The following is an 8,084-nucleotide window of genomic DNA, read 5'->3' as shown; positions in this document are numbered from 1 at the left end:
AAATACGTTTTACATATTGAAGAATGACTGGATGTATGGAAGACTGAGTGTGTGTGTGGCTGGCTGGGAGGTGTGTGACTCTGTGCATATCAATGTGTACTTGTATCAGTGATTGTATAAGAGAGTAAGTATGTGTTAGTATATGTGTGAAAAGTATGGTGTTCTGTGTTTAACTATAGATGAGGAAATCGAAGTGTGATTGATTCTTCACAGGACTGACTAGGTGTATGAGTGCATATGATAGTGTTCTAATAATAACTGACTGTATGTATGAGTAATTGTATGGGTGAATGAGTGAATGTGTGTGTAGACGTACGAATCAGTGAGTGCGTATGTAGTAACTGGTATTGGTGTGTCATGATGTCATCAGTGATGTCATTTGAGATGTCATCAGTGATGTCATTTCAGATGTCGTTAGTGATGTCATCAGTGATGTCACTGAAGTATGGTGTTCTGTGTTTAACTGTATAGATGAAGAAATGGAAGTGTGATTGATTCTTTACAGGACTGACTTGGTGTGTGAGTAACTCCATGGATGAGTGGCAGTGTGTGACTGTCTGCATAGGTGTAAGAGTGCATATGATAGTGTTGTAATAATAAGTGACTGTATGTATGAGTCATTGTATGGGTGAATGAGTGAATGTGTGTGTAGACGTAGGAATCAGTGAGTGCGTATGTAGTAACTGGTATTGGTGTGTCATGATGTCATCAGTGATGTCATTTGAGATGTCATCAGTGATGTCATCAGTGATGTCATTTGAGATGTCATCAGTGATGTCATCAGTGATGTCACTGACCATGTCATGAATGATGTAATATGTGACATCATCAGCAGTGGATTGCGGGTGCGCGATATATAGTTAGTGCAACTAACTATATATGGAATTTCAATGGTTTTGTGTGAGTAAAATAAGGTTTTCTAAATGCTAATTCCTAACTATATATGGTCTATAACCTATGGTTTTTTCAGTGAATTTTCAAGGTTTTGTAAATGCTAATTCCTAACTATATATGGTCTATAACCTATGGTTTTTTCAGTGAATTTCATTGGTTTTTTAACAGCTAATATCTGTAGCTGTAAAATGTATTCTTCTTTAAATCCAAAAATATATTTTATATGTTTATGAATAATTTTTTTTTTTAAATATTTTTTTTTCTTCGTTCCCGCTTCGCGAATCGGGAAGCTTCCCGTTAGCTGACCTTGATGCCGCGAAATAGACCGCGAGCCGGTAAACGTTTCTTTACCGCAAGTGCCGCGTTAGAAAACAACATCGTGACGCCTCCCGTCCGCATGACGTTTCACGTTGTCGCGTGATACGTCATATGACGTGCTACGTTAGCGAACTGGTACGCGAAGCGAGTCGCAAAGCGCAGGTTTCTGGAAGCAAACCGGGAGGCCCTGCAAAGCGCTTAACGTAAACACAGCAAGTCATGTGACTTGGTAATAACACTTTTCATTGGTTCATTTCACTTTTGGTTTCCTAATGATGTAAGACTAGGTCATATAATCTAAAATGAACACTTTTCATTGGTTGAGAACTCTTGTTTTTCCCAAATGATGAAAATCCCTCCTTCTTTCCTCACTCTGACTTTCATCATTGTGAGAGAAAGACCCTTTGTGATCACTGAGCAATGGCTTCTTTAGTAGCTTCAGCTGGTGCTTCCCCACCACCTCCACCACATCCAAGGAAGAGTGGACCACCTGCTCAAGTTATAATTCAGCAAGAAGAGGAAGACGAGGAAGAGCAGGAAGAGAGGCAGTTTTTGCCTGAGGAACCCAGGACGTCTCACCGGAAAGAAAACTTCATTTGGCAATTTTTTAAAATTCCCAAAGGTCAGAAAAAAGTAAATGCAAGATACGTAACTTGCCTTATATGTCAAGATAGACTGTCCAGAGGAACCGAGAAAAAATACAGTTTCGGAAACTACACAATGCATCGCCATATGACTAGGTGGCATCCTAACAACTACAGTGCTGCACAGTTTCGGAACGACCTAGATAATCTCCCTATTATGGCCAGAAGATCTGTTGTACCGGAAGTAACGGGACCAGAGGGCAGGGAGATGGTGCCAAATATACAAATGAGATTTGGTGAAGTAAAACACATCTGCGTATTTTGCGATGGATTCATTTGCTACGGAGAAAGAAGCATCACTCTGATCAACAGAGCTATTGACTATCATATGCAAGTTTGTACGAAACGCCCAAAATAATAAATACTTTTTTTTTGTTTTGTTGCTCCTGTTGAGCCCTTTACAATGAATCGTTTTCATTGCCCCCTCCAAGAAAAACCCCAAAAAATATAAAACTGTTCAGAAAAATTAAAAAAAAGTAAAAAAAATTCTGAAAAATAATAAAAAAAATATAAAACAACAAAAACAATTAAAAAAAAGTTCTTTTCAGACCTACCGCCCCGTTATTAAAAAATTGGTACAATATTTGGAACTGTGCCAACCTCTATTTCTCTTAGTTCGCTTCCCAGTTCGCTCGCCGGTACGCGAACCGGAAGCGAACCAAAAACAGTAAGTATAAGGGAAGGAAACAGACACTTATGTTAAAAGAAAGACAGCTATAGGTGAGTAAACTAGAGATACTATTACCCGTAATCCACTGCTGATGATGTCACATATTACATCATTCATGACATGCTCAGTGACATCATCAGCAGAGGATTGCGGGTTTTTTAGCAACGTGCCTTATCCACGGTTTAATAACGCTGCCTTTTGCTTTATATAAGTTTTCAAATTGTATGAAATATATACCAATAGGTCGTTATGAACCTTTAGGTAGTGCTTTTCTTCATGAGGTCTGGTCGCTTCCATACACATACAGATGTTTCAAAGATGATCAAGAAGTTTATCTGAATGGAGAGGAATGCACTGAGACGCCAGATCATTCACTAATGTGTAGGCACATACAGTTACACGGTTCATGCAACAAACACCGACCAAATATGGCTTGCGTGTTGCAAGGCACGCCAGTTCCTGCTATCATCCCCACGTTCAAGTTGTTGGAAAATGGTAGTTATTTGATGCTCAATAATGAAGATTGTTCTGAGTTAATTAAAAGTATTCCTTTTATCGTAACAGTAAGTGAACGGGTTATTTGCTGCAGAAATGTTCTATTTCCTCCCACACATGAACATAGGGAGTTTTCAATCTGGCCACAAATACCAACCTTGGGAGAGATTTCAACGGCATGGCAAGAATAAGAGCTCTTTTGTCTCAGAGAGAGGTGGCCTTGAGTTTGGCCCGTGAAACTTTCGTGCTTCACATAGCGAACACCCGTACAGAGGTGCAGACCCTTTTCAATTCAGATTTGCCTTTCAATTTCAGCAAGATGGTTCGGACTATCTTTAACGCATCCTCCACAAAGGCCCTGGCGCACTTTTTTAAAGTTGTTACCAGTGGTCTCGTGACTTCATTTGAGAAAATCTTTGGAGTCATCCCTGCTTTCTTTCATTCTATTTTCTCCACTCTGCTTCGTGGATTGGCATTTTTACTTGCATTACCAGCGGACGCTCTTGTGCTTTTTTACATTTTTAAATATGGATGTCCCTCCTATGCAACCTCCCACCCTGCAGCTGCTGACACTGTTCCGCAATCGCATGCTAGAATATTATGGCACAATGCCGTTGGCGATATTAAGCACGGCATATGGATTATCTTTTCGATTCTCCTACTTCACCTGTGTCCAGCCTGTATTTCACTGCCTGACCTGTGATTTCGATTGGGCCATTGATTTGTGTCTCTGCGGACCGGTTTCTCCTGACGTCGACTTTAATCAGCTGATGACTCCTATCATTACTCACGAGTTGGTTTGTCCTGGCGAAAGGATTATGGCTGTGGCATTGATGCATGGACTAATTGGTCCCTGGAATTTACTGGCGGCAGCACAGTCTTTCTTGGAACAGAGCTTTCTTGAAAACCCACCGAGCTGTCCTCTGATGGTGATAGAGGATCCGGTGCTGGGAGAGCACGTATGTTCTTTTCCGCTTTTAAATTGGATGGCTGACCTGTTTTCGGATGAAGACGGTGACTTCCTATTGGAGGCTGTTGCAGCTTATTTTGCATACACAGTTATGTCATAGACCTTTTTCATGTTTGATATGCTGAGTACTAGCATTTCATTGACAATTCATTGACTTATTTGTCAAGTTTTTATTATTTACCTTGCCTATTGGCTTAAGACTCGATAAAGTACTTGGCTGTTTTATTTTTCTTTAGCATTAAATTTTCCTAGTTTTTAATGCTTTACCTTGCGGACCGTCCACATATAAACTTGCAATCTGCTCTCATGAGATGGCACTTCTATTATCTTATTCAGTTCGTTTCCGGATCATGGGGAGGTGTCATCTAGGTCCTGGATATCTTTACACCGTGTTAAGTTAGCATGGGCTCATTACCGGTTTAAACGCCATTTTTCCTTTTTTGCAACTTCTGCACACGACACTTAGTTGTTGCTTTAGCTTTCCACCTAGTAGTTCATCGTGGTTTACATGAGAATAATATGTTATTGCTCTACTATCTGCTTTGCTTGTTAAACTATATCTGTACAGCGAGTGCTAAAGTTTCAAGAACAACACGATACAGAATTGTTATGAGGTCTGATCTCCACGACTTCATACTCATAACATAAGTGCAACTTCTGCCAATTCTGGGCATGAGGCGGGTTTTATATTGCTTTGCCGAACACACATACACAACAGTTGATGCGGTTCACATGAAGAGAGAGCTGGTGTATGCTGATGTGATTCCTTCAAATCTAAGACACTAAAGTATGGGCACGCCCTAAACCAACACAAAGAGACCTTCTTAGCAAATAATATAATATGTGTATTAGGGAGGGTGAGATATAAGCAGCCGCGGGCCGTGGAGGGAGTTACGGTGAGGCAGGGAGGCGGGGAGGGGGAGAAGCAGGGTGGAGCCCTCTCTACCCTGCCCCTCCCTCTCCCCGCCTCCCTGCCCCACCGTAACTCCCTCCACGGCCCGCGGCTGCTTATAAGTGTTGCTAACTCTTATTCATTTACAGCATGTTAACATACTGTCACCATTCGCTTTTTATGTACTAGTAACTATGCTGGTAATTTTGCTACTGATAATATGTGTACTTGTATTCTCCACCCTGCTTCTCCCCCTCCCCGCCTCCCTGCCTCACCGTAACTCCCTCCACGGCCCGCGGCTGCTTATAAGTGTTGCTAACTCTTATTCATTTACAGCATGTTAACATACTATCACCATTCGCTTTTTATGTACTAGTAACTATGCTGGTAATTTTGCTACTGATAATATGTGTACTTGTATTATCTAAGATACTACGCCTGAGAAGACGGCATTAGTAAATAAACATTTCAAATACACATGTGTTCTTCTTAACTCCATGTTCTGGTTTCTAAGAAATATATAACGACCGACTGTTCATGAGTTCCACGTATCCTGAGGTACTATAAGTTCATATTCTGGATTGTCTAAACATTGAGAGTTTGTTATATCCAATGTGACACTGTACCTAGCTTGCTAAGGAGTTTTTGATTACTAACGTGAGTTTTGGGACACCCTAATTCGCCGAGGTTCCAATCCTCTGTCCACAGTTCTGTGTGAGAACAGAAACCCTGCGACAGGGGCACCCCCGACCCTTGCTGGAGCTTCATCACACTTGCGATACAACTCCAGCAATGCGCCACCTTTACGGCACAGATACATCACGCATCTGTGCTGTTTTTGCCCCATGATGCGCCGCATTGTAAATGCAGCACACCATAGGTGACGGAACAGCGGCACAGAATGACTAACACATCCCTGGTGATGCGCCAGTCATCATAAATGTATCCCTATGCTTCTTATCTTGTTAGAGATGAACCGCCATATGTATCATCAAAGTTTTTTGCATTTCCTAAATAGCGAACTTTAAGGAATAAATAGCGATTCTTTACCATTCCTAGTTTGCGATTAGCTATTTGCTAATTACAAATTACCCATTCATTTCCTTCATTTCCATAGGGCGGTTGGACTCACTTTTAGCTCGAACGGCTGAATGGATTTCCACGAAACTTGGCAAAATTGTAGGGACTGGTAGCCCGATGTGCCTTTGCTATGTCTCAAGATATATGCTCCAGTGGTTTTTACGAAAATTAACTTTGAAAAATATATATTGGGCTACATTGGCCTATATATATGTTGGAGCCCAAATGTAGCCCAATGTAGCCCAATGAAGCCCAATGTAGCCCAATGTAGCCCAAAGATGGCCGCCAGACACACAAAAAAACAAATGTAGCCCAAATATCAGCCAGATGTAGCCCAACTATAGCCCAGTGACAGAATGACCAATCAGCTTCGCAAACCTCCGTTACGCGAAGCGGAGCGCTGTTACAGATATATATCTTTTTTTGAACGTTAATTTCTCAAAATCCACTGGAGCACATATATTGAGACCTAGCAAAGGCACATCGGGCTACCAGTCCCTAATATTTTGCCAAGTTTCGTGCAAATCCATTCAGCCGTTCGATTATTTTTATTATTATTTTTTTTGCCCCGCGGGGCCCTTTTAAAACCTCCACATCAAACCTAGGGGGTCAGCGAGGATCTACTATGCCCCCTTATGGTTATTTCCCCCTTTGTTTTGGCCTCCTCTTGTCTCTCGATCCTACCGAGAGACAAGATGGCGGCCGCTACGGACTTTTTGGAATGTTGACAGACGCCAGAGAACCAATCAGCTTCGCTTCACAAAGCTCCGTTGCGCGAAAAGTACGCGTCCTGGGACGCTGCCCGGTCCGCTGTTACAGATATATATCTTTTTTTAAACGTTAATTTCTCAAAATCCACTGGAGCACATGTATTGAGACCTACAAAAGGCACATCGGGCTACCAGTCCCTACAATTTTGCCAACTTTCGTGCAAATCCATTCAGCCGTTCGGGCTAAAAGTGAGGCCAACCGCCCTATGGAAAACTCAATGTTAAAAACACGTTTTGGGACCCCCCTTTTTTCTCGGCCCCCCCTTGACGAACCCCCCCCAAATTTTCAAGGGCTGCTCAGAAACAAAATGTGCCATTTTCCTGTAAATTTCAGCCAATTCCGTCCACAAACGCCAAAGTTATTAGACATAGAATTTTCAAAAATCCCATAGAGAAAAAATCCTAACTATATATACCTACTGGCGACCGCCAGTAGGTAATATATATATACATATATATATGAAATATATATATATATATATATAAATATATATATATTATATATATATATATATATATATATATATGAATTCTGCTTTTCCCGTAGGGAAGTCTTTTCCTCATGCACTCCCGTGTGAAAAATTCGAAAACCACACCGGGTTTGAAGTCAAATTATAATTTCTTTATTCCAGCAACCAGCAAAACCCAACGCGTTTCGGTCTCTACGGAGACCTTGCTCACAGGTTAGTATTTTTGAACAAATGTTACTGTTAAATAAACAAAACAAAAAAAAAAGGGAGAGAAGGGGGTGGGAACCCTTGCAAATTACATCACTTCCTGTAAATTTGTACAGGCATTCTGGGACATGTAGTTTGTTAATTTTGTTCATACGTGGCGCAGAACGTTGAATTTGTTGGTCTTTTTCAAAAAAATACATATTTTTACAATTCAAACTTATTTGTACCTTGAGCATTGAACTCATGCATTTGTATTATAATTGGACCATAAAGGAAATTCGATTTCTCAACACAATCTTAATGAAGCCCTCAAGTGGGCAAATTTAACCATTTTTACGATTTTTGCACGAGTTCGTCGATTATGCATTTGAATCATACATTTCAATTAATATCTAAACAACTGAAGTAAACACTAATGTAATCGCAGCCCTCTAGTGGGCAAAAACGGGTTCTGCACCTTAAATCATGCTTTAACATTTAACTGTGTTAATCCAACGTGTCCTGAATGAAGAACATTTTGTGAGAATAAAGAGTTTTTGTAAAAAAGATACTGAGTGGGCATCAGTCATTCTCTGATAAGTGCAACTTTACAGATGGCAGTGTAGTTCTTCGTCCTGATTGTGCCCGAACGGGCTCAAAGTGCGGAAATTCATAATATGTTTCGACTCTTTTTG

Source organism: Lissotriton helveticus, chromosome 9, assembly GCF_964261635.1.
Source record: "Lissotriton helveticus chromosome 9, aLisHel1.1, whole genome shotgun sequence".
In the NCBI taxonomy this organism is placed as follows: Eukaryota; Metazoa; Chordata; class Amphibia; order Caudata; family Salamandridae; genus Lissotriton; species Lissotriton helveticus.
Note: the sequence above shows the minus strand (reverse complement) of the source record.